The 20358-nt window shown below is 45.3% G+C and overlaps 1 long non-coding RNA gene and 1 pseudogene across 2 annotated transcripts in view; one reads left to right on the top strand and one right to left on the bottom strand.

Annotated features, from left to right (window-relative positions):
• Positions 1-20358, bottom strand: part of LOC136579980 (uncharacterized) — a 131075-nt gene that overhangs the window by 40070 nt on the left and 70647 nt on the right. The gene's annotated exons all lie outside the window — the stretch shown is intronic.
• The window catches only part of LOC136579973 (histo-blood group ABO system transferase-like), a 47628-nt pseudogene that overhangs the window by 12088 nt on the left and 15182 nt on the right, over positions 1-20358 (top strand).

Raw genomic sequence — 20358 nt, 5'->3', positions numbered from 1 at the left:
AGCCTTCCTTAACATCATCTGTCTGAACATCCATTGGAGAAGCAGGCAGTGGAAAACAGAGCCCCTGGGAACACACCATGAGAGGGCGTCCCCTGCTCATGGGTCCCTGGCCTCAGTCCTCCATGCATCAACTCCAATCTTCTGTACACTATAAACCAGCTTAGTCATCTACTATGTCCTAGGCTGCATCTTCACAAAGAACAAAGGTTTGTTTCCCTGAACTTATCACACATCCAAGGTGGCCACATTTTGGAGTGTAACAAAGTCTGGTCAAACAAGACCTTACTTCAGACAATCATGATGTTAGCACTGGATACAGTGGCATTGGGGAATGTAGGCCTCCCAAGTGCAGCAAGATGGCTGCCAGAGGCAGAAAGGGGCGGGGCTACAAATCTCCCAGGTGAGGCAAGATGGCCGCTGGAGGAGGAAGGGGCGGGGCTTAGTCCTGTCCCGGATTGGAATGGCCGGAAGTAACATCACACAGCCTGAAAGTGAGCACATGGGGGGGGAAGTAATTTCAGGGTGGGGGCAGGGCTCACCACACTTGCTGCAGAGTCACACTATGTGGGGGTTTTAAAACATTGCAAGTGCGGCCGCCAATATAGGGATGGGCTATAGTCAACACAAAGGCATTACATTGTTCATGATACAGGCAATACACATTCCCCACTACACTCTCTCCTTGTGAATCCCTTTCCTACATTACACAACCTCCTAGCAATCTAAAACACCTTTTCTGTCTGCTGGGCCTCCTGCTTATCTTCTGAAAACTTTCTGCAGTCTGTCTACAATATTCCTTTCTTTCAACAACTTTCCTGATCCTTTTCTTTGTAAAATGCTTCTACCTGTTTTGCATATTCCAAAACATCCTGCACTGAACCCGTCCTAAGGGTAACCATGTACCTCATTATATAACCTTCTGTTTCCTTCTTGACTCCACTTACAAATGCATTCTTTAATGACTGATTATATGCAGCGTTAGGATCATCTTTCTCCCTGATTATCCTATAGAAGGTGTCTACCATCTCTTCTTATATCCCTCGCAAATCACAATGCACATATATAATTCTATAACACTGAACAGACGGGACAGACGGGATTACTGGAGAATACCCACAACGGCTCAAGGTATATATCTCACCTACCTTTGCAACAGCCCACCCTAGTAATCCCCAACAGACTCTCTGCACACAGTTTGGACAGGACATTTAGCTATACACAGAGACTGACGATTATATTCAGTGACCAAGACCTCAACAATATCCGGAGACTTCAGCCGTCACACCACGGCTGTAATTCCCGCGTATCCTTCCCTTTGTACAAGAGCATATACCGTGCTCGATCATACAAGTGAATATGCGTATTTTAAATCTACCTGACCTCACACTATTACCTAGGAGAGTGCTCCCCTCAGGCGTGCGCCCTCAAAGCGTATAGGAACACAGACTATGTCCTGCTATACACTCAAGTCCGCCTGTCTACGCACATTAACCCTCACAGAATTTGTCTCTTGGTCTTGTATACACAATCTTTAACCGTCTCAGACACAGCATACAGAATACCCCTAGACAGGTTACACGGTGTTTTTTTTCCAAATAGAAAGAACTATATTACTTGCCTTTCAGCGATTTATCACTCTGCATTAGATATGGGCAGATTAACAGTTAGAAGTCAGCTCACATCGGTAGATTAACATAAAGCAATCTTACCGTGTTCTGTAGATTTTCAGGCCCCTGAGTTCTGCGTGTTATCTGCCGATCTCTGTATTGTTCCAGAATGAAAAAAAAATCAAAAATCTCTACTCGGCCCACCCAGGCACGCCAACAGATCTGGATAATATTTTCCTCCAGCAGGTTTCAGGGTATTCTGTAGCTTCCTAATTGTATAGTGTGCACACATAATGAAAGAAACCAATCGGACGCAAGTCATCAGCCTTGGATCTCAACCAGCTCTTTGAGTTATAATCCTCAGAGCCCTAATTTTATTGAAACACATGATACCTGCCCTTTATGGGCGTGCAACAGATTACATCAGTAACATATACATATTCTTATTCGCTGGGTCATATAGAATTCCCTTCCTCCCTGCCCACCTTCTCTCAAGTCCAGTGTAGTGTGGACTTTGTCCCCTCAGCATGCGATCAAGCTGAAGGAATTTCAGTGTGCGTGGCAGTCCCTGTTCAAGAAGTTTCAATGTTATTTAAGAAGTTTCTGTGTGGGGGCAGAGCTGGGGAAACATCCAAGATGAACACAAGCAATACATATAGCACTGTGATTTAACTCTTTCCTTATGCAGCAGAGCTCCACTTTAGGCTAAAGTCACAAAACACACATCTTTCACCATGCCATTGTCCAGCAACTACCATAATGAAATTATGCAGCAATTAGCCTCTATAGAGTTAAATCACTACAGCTGCGTAATACTTCCAGTTCATTACAGATCAATAGACATTTTACGCTGACTAATCATCATGTCTACTACAAAGCTATGGGTAAGGGTACAGAGCGGGAAAAGGAGGGTAGGCGCAGTGTTAGTTTTGGAATTATGGCCAAACAGTCCAACCTCGGACACATCAGCCATAACATGTCTCCCACAGACTTCTGGCAGACTTGATGGGGGTTTTGGTAGAACATAGCCGGGCTTGGATGTTTGTTAGGAAAGGTTTCTGTCTTGACCCGGTCCCCAATAGCCCAGACATATGAAGAATACAGGAGACTACACAACCAGGACTTGCCAGAAACTCCTGAAGCTTCTTTAATGTTGCTGCTGGCCTCTTGACCGCCTCCTGGACCAATGTTCTTCTGGTATAGTCATTGATTTCTGAGGGACGTCCAGTGTGTGGTTACATGTGATATGCTAATTCTGAACAAAACCCCACCCCAAATATAGGAGGGTGTGAACACTTGTGCAACCACATTATTTTAGTTTTGGTATTTGTATTTTTGCACTCCTATGCTGGATTCACACGAACGTATATCCGCTCGGTTTTCACGCCCAGCCGATATACGTCATCTCTCTCTGTAGGGGGGAGGGGCTGGAAGAGCCAGGAGCAGTGCTCTGAGCTCTAGCCCCCTCTCTGCCTCCTCTCTTCCCCTCTGCACTATTTGCAATGAGAGGCGGGGCGGGGGCGGGGCTAATTCTCATAACTTATCCCCACCCCCACCCCGCCTCCTTTCATTGCAAATAGTGCAGAGGGGCGGAGACGGGGTGGAGAGGAGGCAGAGAGGGGGCGGGAGCTCAGTTCCTGCTCCTGGCTCCTCCACCCTCCCCCCCTGCAGATAAGGACACCGTATATCGGCTCGGCGTGAAAACCGAGCCAATATACATTCGTCTGAATCCAGCCTTAATGATTGTTTTTCAGTGGAATTGTACCGATAACGGGGAATACTGAGGGGGAATAAATCTGATATGATTCATCTTTGTTGCATTGTTTCACATGACAAAAACCTGTCATGTTCCCGGGCGTGAGGACTTTAAATATCCACTGTACGTGCAGACCGATCATGAAAGGACACAAGAAATGAAAACAGTAAGCCTGAGTCGCACAACAATAATTAGCGTGTACAATGATTGAGGGCCTGGAAGGGCAGCGACTGTCTTATCAGAACCTGTTGTGCTGGATTTACTGTTGTGTCACAAACCTAATGGGTGCAACAATACTGACAAGCAAGGCTGCTTTCACACGGAGCGAGAAGTCGTTCACACGGAATACGATGACAGAGTTCGCTCGTTCATCCAGTCTGTACCGGCAGGTAACATTGTGGCTCACATTCACTACCAGACAAGCGATCGCTGCCGGCATGTAACAAAAGGGAACGAGACATAACGATTGTTATGTCTCCATAAAATGAACGACGAACGATAAGCAAACCAATTACTGCCCCTCGTTCAGCTGTCGGCCGTGTTTACACTGAACCAATATTGTCCAGATTCTTATGGTTTGAATATGTATTAACCCCTTGAGTGGCACGCCAGGAAATTTTCCGGGACGAGCTCCACTGCCAATAGCGATATAGCCCGGAAGATTTCACTATGTTTCACTATGGGAGCTGCAGAGCACAATGCCATAAGCTGTGTCAGTGTACTCTGCCTGCACAGACCCACACAGAGCAGTGCAGGACTTTGAAAACAGAAGCAGGAAGATATTGCCAATCTGCCGGCAATCTCCCACTTCTATTTTCAAAGTTCTGCATCGCTTTGTTTACAGCTTGCCATAGAGACCATCGGCTTGTCAGAAGCCAGCCAATGGTCTCTGTGGTAGAGAGAGCTGGTGATTGGCTGTCAGAGGATAGCCAGGCACCAGCTCTACACAGCAGAGAATGGAGAAAACCTCCAATCTCTGTTGTGTTAACCCTTTACATGCCGTGGTCTATGCCACTTCTACAAGTCGGTACAATTTTTTTTTACATCATTGCAATTAAACTTTGTGTTTTTCCATGGTGAGATGTGGTTTTTATTGGTGCCATCTTGCACTATGTGTGGCTTTTCGATCACTTTTATTGTATTTTTTGGAAGGCAAAATAAACAAAAAAAAAATTTGCCTCCTTTTTCAATTTTTTTTATAGCATTTCCCGTGCAGGCTAAAAAGGGTGTTCAATTTATTGTATGGATTGTTACGGACACGACAATGCCAAACGTGTTTTTTTTACTTTTTTCAAGAGGGGGAAGTGCACAAAAAAGTTTTTCTATTATTGTTATTAACATGTATGTCCTTGTCCGATGATCCCTCTGATAATAAACTGCAGTACTTCTATAATGCAATTAATTATGGCTTATAATAGCGATTACAGGCTATAGCAGACCCGGACACCATAGACTGGCGTCTAGTTGGCATGGCAACCCATCATCTCTCCGCATTTACATGGCAGAGGGCTGATGACATCACCAAGAGAGCGCCCTCCTTCTGTGAACCCTTTATAAGCCACGATCAACATTGATTGGGCAATGTGAGGGGTTAACAGCAGGGATTGTGGCTGTCACCGATCCCTGCTGTTGCAGTGGAAGGCCATACAGTTGCCAGTTACAGCTGCAGATGGCACGGGCTCAGCTTCTGAGTATATGCCATCTTATATGTAAGTTTATGTCAATTCGCGGGAACACCTTCCCAGCCAGGATTTACATTTACGTCCTGGGATAGGAAGGGGTTAAAGAGGTGTTCCTATTTTGGCCAAACATGGCTGCCTGCCCCCCCCCCCCCCCAGCTATCTGTCAGCAAGATGGCTGGGGGGGGGGCAGAAACAGCAGAGCACGGCTTAGCCATGCAGTTTCCATAAGTCACATCCACTTCTACTGCAGGTAGAGAAGCAGAAAAGCAGAGAATGCACAGTTTCCATCAGAGGGAAGGATACAGCTGAGATGGGCGCCAATGGGGGCCACAACTCAAGACAAGTGTGGGTCCCACCTCTGGGGCTCCATCTTAGCTTTATTGTCTATGGGAGAGTGGGGTTGTCTGAATTCTACCCTCTCTCTCAGCAGACTCTCAGACTGCTCTGTCTTTCCTTCACACTTTACACTGCAGCGTAATTGGCACAATAGACAGTAAAACTGTCCCTACCTTCTGCAGGGAACAAGAGTTAAGAGGGCGAAGCTCAAGTGGGTGGTGGCACTCTCGCCTGGTCATGGTGGTGGCTACTCAGCCTATGAGGGTGGCTCGAGCTGCAGGTGAGATTGTAAAGTGTTTTCTAGCTCAATGAATTGGTGTTGGTTTGTCGTGACACCAGTGCCTTAATAATGTAGTCCCTTAGTAGAATCGGGAGACAAGTCGGATAATGGTAAGGTAAACTGAAGGCACACAGTTTACTTGGATTTGCAAGATGAGTACAATTCATACAACGCTTGGTAAAGCAACTGATATAATCCGCAATATATTCACACATGACAATGGAAGAGGACCATTAACTTCTCATCAATTACTGTATAATAAAATTATGTTGGGAGACTAAGTAGGACACTTGCGGGACTCTGGTGTTATTCTCCGAACTGAAACAAGCACTGTTAGGAATGGGTTAAATTTTGGTGTGAGATGTGAAGTATGGTGCAGGCTCTCTTGAAGGGAAACTACCTCCTCACTTCTTAAACTCACAGTTGTGATGTCCGGTATCTCTCCAGCTTACACAAGGGTCTTCCTCGGCTCAGGTGCCTCCCGCCAGGGTTGAAATAGACACCTCTCCTCCTCCGGGCTCTGTCCTCCTCCGGGCCTTGGCTTCTACTCTCTGCAGCACTTCCTTCTCTGATCACTTCTCCCCAACTCCCCACTTCCCTTCCCCTGCGTACTGCCTGCCCTCAGCTCTCTCCTTCTACTCTCTCTCACATGGCCAGTTTCCACCAGTCACATAAATTCTACCATAAGGAGGAGCCCAAAAGTTAGCTGGGGGCAGCCAATCACCAGGGGCTCTGTTGCTAGGCAGATTTTATTTAACCCTATTGAAAGGGAAAATAGAGTTTTTCCCCTAAAGTGTCCCTCCCATGTCTCCATAAGGGCTCATAGCGAGGTCCCTAGGACCCATTAAGTTCGGGACTGCCATGCAGGACCTTCTGGATCACTACACTTCCATATAGAAGTTAGCGGTTGTTCGGTAAGGCGACCGAATCCCATGACAGATGGCGGCACTGACGTCAATGGGACTCCATGATGAGCAGCACTTCTCACCCACAACTCCCACCAATCACATCGGTCTTTTTGTTTCCTTCCAGATGAAAGATGCAGCCGGAGGAAGTGCTTCTACCTCCTCTGTGTGGTGGCGCTGTTTCTGCTGCCCTTCTGCTGGTGAGTTTACGGGGCGATGGATCACCGATAGCGGAACTGGAGCATTATTTCCTTAAAGGGACACTCCAGGCAAAATGGACACACTGAGGGGGCGGAGCATGATCCAGGGATACAAAAGACCATAAATGCCCCTTGCCATGCTCCGCGCCCTAAGACCAACATTAGGTATAACACAGGATCTGTCCTGCTTGGAGTGTTCCTTTAATTCTACTATACAATCTATTGCTGTCTGTTATCAGCCACTTCAGGCCAGAGAGAGCCAAACTGTAAGATAGGTGAATATAATCTATTGTTCTCTGCAATCACCCATATTAGGCTGGGAAGAGGCTGATGGTAGGACAGACATACTCTATTGCTCCCTGTTATCAGTCATATTAAATTTAAAAAATCTACTGTTCTTTGTTATCCGTCATATTAGCCTAGGACACTTAACTGTAGGATGGGAGAATACACAAAGTATTGCTCTCTGTTATCAGGCACTTCAGGCCAGAGAGAGGCAAACTGGAAGGGTACGTTCACATCGCAGGTTCTGCTGCGGAACTTTCCATGTGGAATCTGTCTGTAAAACCTCGGCACAAATCCGCAACTATGGAAAACATTCCGCTGTGGTTATGGCGCAGATTTGCACTTGTTTTCAGCCCTTAAATTGGCAAAATCCAAGTGCGGAATTCCGATGGGTTTCTGCGATGGATCGCGGTTGAGAACTGACGTCTCTTCTTCACGAGGAATTACGTAGGATTTCCACATGTGGTTTTTGCTATTTCAGGGCTAAATTTGTGTGCAGTTCCGGCAGAAATATGTGACATCATTGCGGAATTGTGGTGAGGATGTACAGGTGGATTCCATGCAGGAAATGCCACAGCGAATCTGCTGTGTGAACAGACCCTTATGGCTCTTGCACACTTGCATTTTTCTTGCGCAGTTTTTTCACGCAATATCGCTGCAGTTTTTTAACGAGAATGTGGTGCCCGGCGGCTGCCCAGACACGAGGCCCATGCTGAGGAGCTGGGAGGGTAGAGATGGCACTTGTCACGGTGCCTCTTACCAGGTTACTCCCTGGAGGGACGCACGCAACCTTGGCCCAAGTACCGCTAGGCCTCTTCCAGGTAACGCTGGAACAGCGATTACCTGTATACGTTTGGTGGATTGTAGACTTGACACGCGTGACGCCACCATTCCTTCACACCAGAATGATCCTCGGTAAAAAAAAAATGAAGGACGTCCCCACACACAGTTTACTTAAATACCTCAGTCCCTGGAAACGGACGGAGACACCAGTGCAGGCAGGTCAGTAGACTGAAGGTCAGGGAGGAGACTCAGGATGACACCGGCCCTACAGTCCTCGTTATCTGTAAGGTACCGCTCCTTGAAGGGGTACACTCCGGAGGAGGACTGGGTAGGATCACTCCACAGACACTCACTTGGTTCAGAACTCGGATCACTGTACGGCGGACTCTCACTCTCAGATGAAGGTTCCTGGGATGGGGACATCCGACTACCTCTCCTCAGCCTCCATCCTCTTCACCATATGAAGGTTAAAGGCACTCCCATGTGGCTGGCACTCTCACACCCTCACTGCCATTGAAGATCATGGACCCCCGCACCACACCCCAATCACTGACATTTATAGGGTGCAGACATCATGTGACTAGACAGATAGTGATACTTTCCCAGACATATCCCAGCCACTTTCAGACATTAACCTCTCACATGCTGCAGCTGTGCAATACACATAACAGCAGACAGGACACTTTGCACAATGCATCCACATAAAAGGCATGACATGTCTGACATTAATGGATGGGCAGAAATACAGACTTCGGGCCACTACAAGAATGTCATTGGGGCTTTCTAATGTTAAAACTGCATTGCACAAAAACCGCAGTTTGTGCTTTGTGATTTTTGTGCGATGCATTTTTAACATTAGAAAGCCCCATTGACAATCGCGGGGAAAAAACGCGCAATAAAAACGCAAGTGTGCAAGAGCCCTAAGACAGATGAGTGTGAGCTATTGCTCTCTGTTATCAGCCCTATTAGGCTGGGGGAGGGGTGTTCTTCCATTTCTTGTCTTAATTCTTGCTGTTCTTTCAGGTACGGTGTGAGAGGGACTGCGTTGCGTTCTCATATGGCCATTTTCTGCGATCCGCAGTGAGTACTTGATTTACCTGCCAGTCTGGTGCCCACCTGTAAATGTGTTAACATCCAATACACATGCCCACTCTACCCAACCCATGTTTTTACTCTGAACAGTGCCACTCCCATCCATGGCTGTGCCTGGTACTGCAGTCAGCCCTATTTACTTGTCCAACCTCAACCTTAAGCCCTCCCCGCCCAGGATGTAAAGGTACACCGTGGCTGGAAAGCAGTTCCCACAAATGGGTGTACTTATTCACTTACGTCCCATAGGTGGCGCAGGCTCGGAAGCTGAGCCCACGACATCTGCAAAGTGAGACGGCTGTGACTGACAGTTGGGCTTCCACTGCAACAGCGAGGATTGGTGAGAACACTGATCCCTGCTGCTAACCCCATGAAGCCTCTGTAAGTGTGTTTATTACCTGCTCTGATCCTGCATTACATCCTGCATTTTTTAGAGCTGTGTTCACACTTCTTATAATTGTTATTGGAAACTGTCAGCAAGTTTGTTGTCAAACACTCCCCATATATCGGGGGGGGGGGGGGCAATTGCTTTTCTACATTAGATGACTATACAGTGCCCAGTCAAAAGCCTACATTATGGAGAATGCAAATCACCAGGTCAACCTCTGCAGAGACACTGAACTAGCAGGTGAGGCAGCTATGAGCTTACAGAACTTCAAAAACCATAACTCAGAAGGCACAAGAAGTTTCCAACACCCTGTCTTCTAAAATCAGACTATGCATGACCAGCCTTAACTACGTGCAACCCGTGCGGTCACACGGGGCACGACCTACCAATTTGTAAGGGGGCATCAGGTGGAAGTAGGCTGGGGGCAATCACCCCCACTTAGGTCTGCCTGTGTTTACTATCATAACTGATAATGGATTGCAGTACAGAAGTACTGCAGTGTATTATCAGTGCAATCATAGCTATGCAGGATGAAAAAACCTAAAAAAAAAAAAATTTGAGTTGTGGTATTGTTGTAATCGTATCAACCTGCAGAAAAAATGTATTAAGTCATTTATGCTGCATGATTAAAGCTGAAAAAAATAAAATGGAGGAATTGAAGTGTTTTTCTCGCTGCTCTTGGAAGAAAAAGAAAAAAAAACTTATACAACACATTATACATACCCAAATATGGTACAAATAAAATTTACAGCTCGCGACACAAAAAACATGACCTCACACGGCCATGTTGACTGAAAAGTAAAATAGAGTTTTTGAAAAGAGAAGATGAAAATCCCCCAAAAATCGCCGGGCCCTTAGGTCCAAAATAAGCAGCGTCACTAAGGGGTTAATGCTCTTTTCTCTACACACAGGACTAGAACAAGAACCTCTGAAGATGCCTTCCGGCTGGAGCTCTTGAGGGATGTTTCTCTCGAGAGGTAAAAAGTCTTAACCTAATAGCATGAAGCCTCTGTAAGGGTGTTTATTACCTGTCCTGATCCTGCATTACATCCTGCATTTTTTAGAGCTGTGTTCACACTTCTTAGAATTGTTATTGGAAACTGTCAACAAGTTTGTTGTCAAACACTCCCCAAAAGCTTAGCTGAGCTCTTATAATATATCGAAAGGCAATTGTTTTTCTACATTAGATGACTATACAGTGTCTAGTCTAAAGCCCACACTACCCAGAATGCAAATCACCAGGTCAAGCTGTGCAGAGACACTGAACTAGCAGGTGAGGCAGCTATGAGCTAACAGAACTTCAAAAACTGTAACTCAGGTCTGTAACATCACCCCCACTTAGGTCTGCCTGTGATCACTATGATAAGCAATAATGCATTGCAGTACAGAGATATTGCAGTGTATTATCAGTGCAATCATAGCAATGCAGGATCACGTCCCCTACAAGGATGTTATGGAAAAACCTAAAAAGAAAAATGTTTAGAGAGTTGTGGTATTGTTGTCATCGCATCAACCTGCAGAAAAATTTATGAAATCATTTATGCTGCATGATTAAAGCTGAAAAAATAAAATAGCAGAATTGAAGTGTTTTTCTCCCCGCCCTCGAGGAAAAAAATACTAAAACTTAATACAACACATTATACATACCCAAATATGGTACAAATAAAATTTACAGCTCATGACACAAAAAACAAGACCTCACACGGCCATGTTGACTGAAGAAGAAAATAAGTTAGAGTTTTTGAAAAGTGAAGATGAAAATCCCCCAAAAATCGTTGTGCCCTTACGTCCAAAATAAGCAGCATCACTAAGGGGTTAATGCTCTCTTTTCTACACACAGGACTAGAACAAGAGCCTCTGAAAATTCCTCTTGGCTGGAGCTCTTGAAGGATGTTTTTCTCGAAATGTAAAAACTCTTAACCTAATAACATTAACAGTAGCAGCAGAGCACCCCCATAAAGAGAAGGCTGACTTCCATCACACTATCATAGCATTCAACGATGAAAATTAATCAACCTGTGGTCACCACTAGTGGGAGCTCCCTACATATGTATACAGCTCCTACTGGAAGTCACATAAATATCTCTGCAGCGAGCTCCCCCTAGTGGCAGCAGTCAGCAACCTTTACTGAAAACCTGCCCATTCCATCAGGGGTTTGGAAGATTTCAGCTATTTCCATAAACCCCTTGACAATCCATAAGCAATCAGCTGTGTATTAGTCAAAATCCTCTATAATCGCTTTGTGCAGATTCTTAAAGGAGATGTCCCGCGCCGAAACGGGTTTTTTTTTTTTAAACCCCCCCCCCCGTTCGGCGCGAGACAACCCCGATGCAGGGGTTAAAAAAACCACCCGCACAGCGCTTACCTGAATCCCGGCGGTCCGGCGTCTTCATACTCACCTGCTGAAGATGGCCGCCGGGATCCTCTGTCTTCATGGACCGCAGGGCTTCTGTGCGGTCCATTGCCGATTCCAGCCTCCTGATTGGCTGGAATCGGCACGTGACGGGGCGGAGCTACACGGAGCTACACGGAGCCCCATAGAGAAGAGGAGAAGACCCGGACTGCGCAAGCGCGGCTAATTTGGCCATCGGAGGCCGAAAATTAGTCGGCACCATGGAGACGAGGACGCTAGCAACGGAGCAGGTAAGTATAAAACTTTTTATAACTTCTGTATGGCTCATAATTAATGCACAATGTACATTACAAAGTGCATTATTATGGCCATACAGAAGTGTATAGACCCACTTGCTGCCTCGGGACATCTCCTTTAACCATGTACTTAGATTTTTCTTATTTTTTCCCAGAATGCTGTATGAAAAGCCGGACACCTTGAAGCCTCCGTAAGTGTTCATCCATAACTTGTCCTGATCCTGCATTACATCCTGCATTCTATTGAGCTGCGCTCACACTTCTGATAAATGTTATTGGAAACTGTCAGCAAGTTTGTTGTCAAACACTCCCCAACAGCTCAGCTGAGCTCTTAAGCTCAGAAAACCTCAAAAACTATAACGCAGGAGGCGCAATAAGTTTCCAACACCCTTTCTTCTAAGATAAGACAAGACGTGCTGCCCGTGTGGTCACAGCTACAGCTTGTAGGGGGCACCAGGTGATGTAGGCTGGGGGCAATCACCCCACTTAGGTCTGCCTGGCTGGATGAATTTCTTCTCCATGCGACAGTATCTTGTGGAACTACATGAATCCTCCTCCTCCTCCTGGCTCTGTTTCCTCCCCTCTGATGTTCTGAGGCAATGCTGTCAGCCCATTGGCGCCCCCACAACACAATTGCTTGGTTCTGCTACTGTACATTATTAGTTGGTTCTCGTACAGTATTTATGTACTGCATTTGTTTCTGGGGCTGAATTTATGCACTGAGCTTGGTTCTGGGGCTGTATCTATGTTATGAGCTTGGTTTTGGGGCTGTATCTATGTTATGAGCTTGGCTCTGGGATTGTATTTATTCACTGAGCCTGGTTGTGATACTATATTTTTGCACTGAGCCGTTCTGGTGTGGGGATACTGTCATCTTGATCCTTTTTTACACAAGCAAATTGCAGGCAGACTGCCTATCTGCCTGCAATTTGTATTATGTATTTTCTTATGACGGAGGAGGGACCCCCCCCCCCAAAAATCCACAGAATGGGCCATCTGATCTTAGTCACTACTAAGGCTAGGATAGTGGAGCAATTTGTATTTTCAGCTTCTTGGACCAGTATTTGGGATCTGGAATCCAGTCCTATTTAATATCTAAGGGGTTGTCCACTTTGGACAATTCCGCTTTATTGGATGGAAAGGAGGACACCTCGCCACAAGTGTTGCATTTTCCTGCAGCACCTCCGCAGGGTTAATGAAGTATTACACAGTTCTCATTAACTTCAAAAGGTTCCCCATGTAATACCCGTGATATGCCGGGTCCTCCAGATAGAGAGAGATGTTCTTTATAGTTGCTATGGATAACACAGATCTGCGAGTAAAAAGCTGTTTGATTATTTTCAACTAATTTCCATGTATTTTGGTGTGATGCAAACTTCTCTTCAAATTTAGCAAATTTTTCTCAATTTTTGGTTTGTTTTTTTTATCTTAGGTTTTTTAACTAAATTTAAAGTCAAAATTACTATTAATTAATTCACATCAGTGCAATTAGGATATACTATGCCAAAAAAAGATAACTTTGAAAGAAAAGAACTTCCAGAGTGAGCTAATGGAAACCAGCATCAGCATGTTGCAGGCTAACCGTGCCGGCTCTGACATGCATGGGCTTGATTCAATTTTTTCCTTGGTTCTCGTCTGTGGTACTATTGTATCTTGACGCCACCGGAAGTATGGGTGGAGACAAGCTACAGGGTGGACTTATTTAAAGAGGTCGAAGAGAAATTTTTAGGCAATAAGAAAGATCCTGACTACAAAAAGATCGTCGGACGAATGCTGAAAGCATCTCAATCTTTAGGTTGCCTGATGAGTTTAAAATGCATTTCCTCCAATCCCACCTTGACTACTTACCTGAAAATGTGGGAGCTGTGAGTGAGGAACAAGGTGAACGATTCCACCAGGACATTAAAGAGATGGCAAGAAGATACCAGGGAAGATGGAGCATTCCATTGTCTGGAGTTGCTTGCATTGGCAATCTAATTTTGGTACCATTTATAGTGGACCTTCATTATACATGGAGTTTTCCACATAGCTGCTGCTGTGGCCCATATTAGCTGATACAGCTCGGTAGTATTATGGCCGGCCCTTGGACTTCTGACGCATGCGCACTGGGTCGTTGTGTACAGTTTCCTAGATGACGCACACGGCACAGCTACGGCATTGCGTAGTAGTGACGCTCCAGGGACGTCCGTGCGCCTGCACATTGAGACGGTGGGACGCTGAGGACTCCATTACACTTCGTGCTTCTTTATACTGGGATGCGGCCAAGGTCTCACCCAGCGGATCAGAGGGTAAGTCCATATGAACACCTATAGTGGGCATGTCTGTATTAGTGTTTTTTTACTCTGATTGATGAATTGTACTATACATTGTGGGATGGGTGTTGTTACATTTTAGCTTGATGAAGACCCCTGTGTAGGGTCGATACGTGGCTCTGTCTACCTTTAATATGGATTGAATGCTGCCTCCTTCATCTTTTTTGTTGGTTACAAATGTCCCCACTGCAGGCAATAGAAGTTCCAACAAGGAGGTCACTGATGGGGTCCCAGAAACCTGCGAGGGGCTTCTACATTAGAAGCCTGTGTGACCGGTTTACGGGACGTCACTGGGCCTTCTGGCTGGGTGATGTCCCCTGTCAGATGACACGGCGGTCCGATGCCGTGGTGAGCATATTTATTTGATATAGTTTTGGGCATGGGAGGACCAAAACTGTATAAAATACATAACTCTGAAAACCCCTTTAAATTTGGCTTTGCTGGCATGGATCCCACCGTGCCTACTTCTCTTCAACCAGTTCTTTTGTTGTCATAGGGCATAATCTTGGCATACCGCCACCACAACAAAGTCAGTATCTGTGTACACAACATCGTATTGTGTATCCAACATGCATTATACAGGAGGTGAATCCTCCGCTTATGTCACCCTAATCCCTGCTGTCTGGGGAGCGGCACAATTCCCTGCTCCGGTCTGTCAGTCCGAGTCCCTTGTTACACTCATTGATGAAAAAAATGGTGTACCAAGCAAAGGGTCACCATCCAGCCAGTAACTCACCGGCCGGCAATTAAGTTAATATTTTAATTAACTCTAATTATATTAATGGCCAGAAAAAAATAATTGACAGCAGCGCCGCACCATCAAATATGTTTCTCTCTCTCTAGTTCCGATCCGGCTGCCACCGCTACGATCAGAGGATGTGACCCCTTACCGCCCCCTGAGTCCTGCACATGCATCGCAGATGCTGGGGGGAGGTCAGGGGTCACAGCCTCTGACTACAGCAGCGGAGGTCAGAGCTGGAGAGTGAGTGACGCACTTGATGGAGCACAGTTGCTGCCCGGCAGGAAGCTTTGGATGGGGAAGACACAAATGTAGCAGTCAGAGGGGGACAACTTGTATCATGGTGGCTATTACTCTGACTCCCAGTGGTAAATGTGGTGGGGGGACTTGTTGTTTGGTCTGGCATCTGCCCCTGGAGGGCGCTGTAGCGTGGTGCAGGTCCTCCCACTAGTGAGAAGAAGCTCCAGGAGTCAGGAAAAAGGTTAAACACTAAAACTCACTTTTTAATGGAGGTCCATACAGTCCACGTCCGTAGATCCCAATACAGAGATGAAGCTGTAAGTAGTCATCCCTCAACCAGCTGCACCTCTCCTCCACCAACTAACTCTCCAGAGCTGGGTGGGTGGATATATGGACTCTGAGTCCTTCCAGGAGCATAGAGCGGAGGGGCTAGACAGATACAGCGTCATAGTATACACTCTGGTTCTGGGGGGCTTGTAGGTTCTCCAATTACCAAATATATTTTGGCTATATTAAAGTGACCAGACGTCCCGATTTAGGCAGGACGGGCCTACTTTGGGACCCTGTGTCCCGCTTTCCACGGGGACCCGAGGGGGACACCATTTGGGATGTCTGGTCACCATTAAAGTGATTTAAAGCTCCCGTCTGGTAATCACTCTGCAGCGCGGCGGCTGAATGCACAGACTGACAGCAGTGTGTGCATCCGGGATCTTCCTCCCCTCACCTCTCCTCTTTGGTTCTGCAAGGGACCCAGAACATGGGGAGCGCTGACAGTGGGAGGCCTTCGGAGGAGGTGGCGGGGAGCGCCGCATATGAAATCAGCTGCGGATTCACGGCTGATTTCCAGTCAAAATCTGCAGCACAGGTACAGATTCTGACTGTTTTTTGGATGCTGCAGAACTGCAGAACGTGCTCCTTGTCTTTTTTGAACCAGCCCTGTACTTTTTATAACAACAGAGATAAAATCATATGTCATGATAAGCCCCACCCCTGACCACACCCCTTTGTCCTGCTTTAACCCTAGGAAAATATAGTCCCCTTACTATATTATTAAAGGGAGCATAACTATATTATACAACATATGTGGTGACAACTGCACGTCACTAAACAACAAGGGGGCCCTATTACTACTGGGGACACTATTACTACACGGGACACTACTGGAGGCACTATTACTAGTGGGGACACTATTACTACACGGGACACTACTGGGGACACTATTACTACTGGGGACACTATTACTACATGGGACACTACTGGGGACACTATTACTAGTGGGGACACTACTACTACACGGGACACTACTGGGGGCCCTATTACTACTGGGGACACTATTACTACTGGGGACACTACTGGAGGCACTATTACTAGTGGGGACACTATTACTACACGGGCCAATACTGGGGGCACTATTACTACTGGAGGCACTATTACTACTGGGGACACTATTACTACACGGGACACTACTGGAGGCACTATTACTAGTGGGGACACTATTACTACACGGGCCAATACTGGGGGCACTATTACTACTGGAGGCACTATTACTACTGGGGACACTATTACTGCACGGGCCACTACTGGGGACACTATTACTACACAAGCCACTACTTGAGGCACTATTACTACTGGGGACACTATTACTGCACGGGCCACTACCGGGGACACTATTACTACACAAGCCACTACTTGAGGCACTATTACTACACGGGCCACTACTGGGGGCACTATTACTATTGGGGCCACTACTGGGGGCACTATTACTACTGGGGACACTATTACTACACAAGCCACTACTTGAGGCACTATTACTACTGGGGACACTATTACTACACGGGCCACTCCTGGGGGCACTATTACTATTGGAGCCACTACTAGGGGCACTATTACTACTGGGGACACTATTACTACTGGAGGCACTGTTACTACTGGGGACACTATTACTACACAAGCCACTACTTGAGGCACTATTACTACTGGGGACACTATTACTACACGGGCCACTACTGGGGACACTATTACTACACAAGCCACTACTTGAGGCACTATTACTACACGGGCCACTACTGGGGGCACTATTACTATTGGGGCCACTACTGGGGGCACTATTACTACTGGGGACACTATTACTACACAAGCCACTACTTGAGGCACTATTACTACTGGGGACACTATTACTACACGGGCCACTCCTGGGGGCACTATTACTATTGGAGCCACTACTGGGGGCACTATTACTACTGGAGGCACTATTACTACTGGGGACACTATTACTACACAAGCCACTACTTGAGGCACTATTACTACTGGGGACACTATTACTACACAAGCCACTACTTGAGGCACTATTACTACTGGGGACACTATTACTACACAAGCCACTACTTGAGGCCCTATTACTACTGGGGACACTATTACTACACGGGCCACTACTGGGGGCACTATTACTACTGGAGGCACTATTACTACTGGGGACACTATTACTACACGGGCCACTACTGGGGGCACTATTACTATTGGAGCCACTACTGGGGGCACTATTACTACTGGAGGCACTATTACTACTGGGGACACTATTACTACACGGGCCACTACTGGGGGCACTATTACTACTGGAGGCACTATTACTATTGGGGCCACTACTGAGGATGCTGTTACTATTAGGACTACTATTGGAAGCGTTATTATGATTTGGGCCACTGAGGGGGTCAGAATTACTATTTGAGCCCACTAGAATAATGGAGTTAAAAACCCCAAACCACAATCCCTTTTACCTGGACTGGTATTTTTTTATGACAAAGGTGGCGACCCTAAACAAGGAGTTGTTGGAATCGGATGAAACTTTATTTGTGTGAATGCAATGATGATATATGTAAACTAATTCACAGAAGCAGGTAAGTCTATAGTAATCTAAATTATGCCCTTCACAGTTATAGACTAAAATAATAATTTTTAATAAGATCCTTTTAAAAGAGACATATATGGGCTATACGGACTCACATAACATAAACACAAAGGGATGTCACAGTATCCCTTCCACACAACAACTTTTATTTTTTAATCGGGAGGTCCCGATGATAGTAAATAACAGGAACACTTCGTAGTATGACCAAGATCGATCAATTTGATAAGGTCTACGGAAGTGGGGATAGACTCATAAGGATGTCCTCAGATCATTCAATGTAGTCTGGGAGATATAAATGAGTTTATAGATACGAGCTCAAATTCGGGCTCAATTCGGGCTCGACGCGTTTCCCCACAGTTTATGTGGTTCATCAGGAGCAGAGCCTGTATTGGGCTAACTACTTGTGTTGTTATACACAATTTTGTGTTGCGTGATAGATAGATTTCTTGTGATATACCAATACTTTAACAACCACTGATATTAGATAAATTTCCCATATAGTGTGGGATCCTTTCAGTATTATATGTTATTTATCAGATAGACCATTAGAAATAAGGACGAGAAAAGACGTTTTCCTCCTTTATAGAAGTAACTCCTACATTAATCCTTTGTACAATGGTATCTTTGAGGACTGTAAGCACAAGACCAATTGCTCAAACAATGGTGGCAGTCACCTGTTAGATGGCAGAAGGTGCTGCAGATAGCAATTATATATATAGTGCTTATAGCAAGTCCAAAGGATAATTAGGAGTGTGACTTATTGATGTTAGTAACTAAGAGCAGTACAGACACCTATATAGGCAGGTTTGTTTCCTATAAAGCAAACGTCTGTAACAGATGCCTAACAACCTTAGTCAACTGTGTTGTATGTGAGACCAACAGCAGCATAGATAAAGATCAGCCTATTTGATGGAGCTGTCTTTAGCCAATTCAGATGTAATTAGGTTGTTTTTTGCTCAAGGTGCAAAATGCACCATTTATTGGCTCCTAAGATATCAGCTATGTTGCATGCAAGATCAACAGCAGCATAGATAAAGATCAGCCTATTTGATAAAGCTGTCTTTTAGCCAATCTTAAAGTAGTCAAATTATTTTTTGCTCAAAGTGCCGAGTGCACCATTGATTCTAATGTCTATCTAATAGATCCTCTGGCTCTGGCTCTGATGGTATCACCATGGCGCTGCATCTCTTTATTATTTGCTTTATTATTTGATTTATCTTTTATTATTCTTTTCAACCCTGATATATTTTTGGATCTATTAGATAGACATTAGAATCAATGGTGCACTCGGCACTTTGAGCAAAAAATAATTTGACTACTTTAAGATTGGCTAAAAGACAGCTTTATCAAATAGGCTGATCTTTATCTATGCTGCTGTTGATCTTGCATGCAACATAGCTGATATCTTAGGAGCCAATAAATGGTGCATTTTGCACCTTGAGCAAAAAACAACCTAATTACATCTGAATTGGCTAAAGACAGCTTTATCAAATAGGCTGATCTTTATCTATGCTGCTGTTGGTCTCACATACAACACAGTTGACTAAGGTTGTTAGGCATCTGTTACAGACGTTTACTTTATAGGAAACAAACCTGCCTATATAGGTGTCTGTACTGCTCTTAGTTACTAACATCAATAAGTCACACTCCTAATTATCCTTTGGACTTGCTATAAGCACTATATATATAATTGCTATCTGCAGCACCTTCTGCCATCTAACAGGTGACTGCCACCATTGTTTGAGCAATTGGTCTTGTGCTTACAGTCCTCAAAGATACCATTGTACAAAGGATTAATGTAGGAGTTACTTCTATAAAGGAGGAAAACGTCTTTTCTCGTCCTTATTTCTAATGGTCTATCTGATAAATAACATATAATACTGAAAGGATCCCACACTATATGGGAAATTGATCTAATATCAGTGGTTGTTAAAGTATTGGTATATCACAAGAAATCTATCTATCACGCAACACAAAATTGTGTATAACAACACAAGTAGTTAGCCCAATACAGGCTCTGCTCCTGATGAACCACATAAACTGTGGGGAAACGCGTCGAGCCCGAATTTGAGCTCGTATCTATAAACTCATTTATATCTCCCAGACTACATTGAATGATCTGAGGACATCCTTATGAGTCTATCCCCACTTCCGAAGACCTTATCAAATTGATCGATCTTGGTCATACTACGAAGTGTTCCT

Source organism: Eleutherodactylus coqui, chromosome 10, assembly GCF_035609145.1.
Source record: "Eleutherodactylus coqui strain aEleCoq1 chromosome 10, aEleCoq1.hap1, whole genome shotgun sequence".
Classification (NCBI taxonomy): Eukaryota; Metazoa; Chordata; class Amphibia; order Anura; family Eleutherodactylidae; genus Eleutherodactylus; species Eleutherodactylus coqui.
The sequence above is the reverse complement of the archived record's forward strand: the minus strand, read 5'-3'. Positions and strand labels throughout refer to the sequence as shown.